General features: G+C 49.7%; 1 pseudogene across 1 annotated transcript; it reads left to right on the top strand.

The window, feature by feature from the left end:
• Nucleotides 1-744: 744 nt before the first annotated feature.
• Nucleotides 745-1251, top strand: LOC105538655 (annotated as a pseudogene). The gene has a single exon (XR_001005943.1). The product of XR_001005943.1 is annotated as an NEDD8 pseudogene (transcript).
• Nucleotides 1252-1718: the final 467 nt, after the last annotated feature.

The raw sequence follows: 1718 nt of genomic DNA on the forward strand, positions 1-1718 counted from the left end.
CTGCCTCAGCCTCCCAAAGTGCTGGGATTACGCGTGTGAGCCACTGCGCCTGGCTGATTTTTTAAATATACTTGAAAGCTGATTATCTATGAGCTGATGGCAAGATTTTTTTTTTTTTTTTTAAAGACAGAGTGTCATTCTGTCACCCAGGATGGAGTGCAGTGGTGCAGTCATAGCTCACTGCAGTCTCGACCTCCCAGGCTCAAACAATCCTTCCACCTCAGCCACCTGAGTAGCTGGGACCACAGGCGCACACCACCACAGCTGGCTAATTTTATTTTTTATTTTTATTTTTTTAGAGATAGGAGTCTCACTATGTTGCCCAGGCTGGTCTGGAGCTCCTGGGTTCAAGCGATCCTCCCACCTTGGCCTCCCAAAGTGCTGGGATTACAGGTATGAGCCACCATGCCTGGCCCCAGTTGCAAGATTTTATTAAAATTTGTATAGGCCAAAAATTTAGAGGTTAAAAGACCCTCCTGAGGAAGCTAAACAAAGTGCAGACAGGTACAAAGTTGAACTCCATCGGCTCAAAGAAAACAGTGCCTGGCAGAAGATGCCGGAGCAGTTGCAACAGGAAGCTCCGTGCCAGTGGGAGCAGACCCCTGAGTGAGAACTTCTGGGGCGTCTGTTCTAGAAGCCCTGCCTTACAGAAGGGATGATATGAAATTGTGAGCAGTAGCGGTGGCGGCGACCGGAGCGGTAGGAGCAGCAATGTATCCGTGTGCAGCCCCAAACTGGAAAGAAGATGCTAATTAAAGTGAAGACGCTGACCGGAAAGGAGATTGAGATTGACATTGAACCTACAGAAAAGGTGGAGCGGATCAAGGAGCGTGTGGAAGAGAAAGAGGGAATCCCCCCACAACAGCAGAGGCTCATCTACAGTGGCAAACAGATGAATGATGAGAAGACAGCAGCTGATTACAAGATTTTAAGTGGTTCAGTCCTTCACCTGGTGTTGGCTCTGAGAGGAGGAAGTGGTCTTAGGCAGTGATGGACCCTCCATTTTACCTCCATACCGTGTCGCTCATAATGAGGCATCACATATCCTCTCACTCTCTGGGACACCAGAGCCACTGCCCCCTCCCCTGGATGCCCAATATTGTACATCTACTGGTGGGAGACTGTGAGGACCCCAGGATTCAGTATTCCTGGCCCAGAGGGCGCTTGCTGGCTATTGGGTGTTAGTTTGCAGTCCTGTGTGCTTCCCTCTCTTATGGCTGTGTCCCTGGTTGTCAATAAAATATTTCCTGGTCTCCTGGAAAAGAAAAAAAAAAGAGAAATTGTGAGCAGTTTCAGCTGTAGGCAGCAGAAACTTGGCCCAACACCAGACAGAGAAGATAAAACATCAGAGGAGAGAGAGGACAGATGTCACCCAGACAAATTCTTTTTTAACAAGGGTTGAAAAAGGAGGCGGCTAGTTCCCATGCAGTGTGAGCCAAGGGGGGTGGGCAGGATCACAGCACACTGCACAAGGCAGAGGCGAGACGTGAGAATGAATGCAAGCCCTTGCTGGGAGCTTCCTTGACCCCATCAGTCACAGGCTGGGGCACTGCAACAGAGGCAGACTGCATATGGACCCTCACATGCCCACTCCACAGCTCTGTCACAGGCCTCTGCAAAGACCTCCTCTTGCCTCGCCTTCTCTTATTAGTTTCCTGGGCTGTTGTAACAAATTACCACAAACTTAGTGACTTAAATGAACAGACTAGGCCGGGCGC

This window comes from Mandrillus leucophaeus, unplaced genomic scaffold (assembly GCF_000951045.1).
Source record: "Mandrillus leucophaeus isolate KB7577 unplaced genomic scaffold, Mleu.le_1.0 Scaffold197, whole genome shotgun sequence".
Taxonomy (NCBI): domain Eukaryota; kingdom Metazoa; phylum Chordata; class Mammalia; order Primates; family Cercopithecidae; genus Mandrillus; species Mandrillus leucophaeus.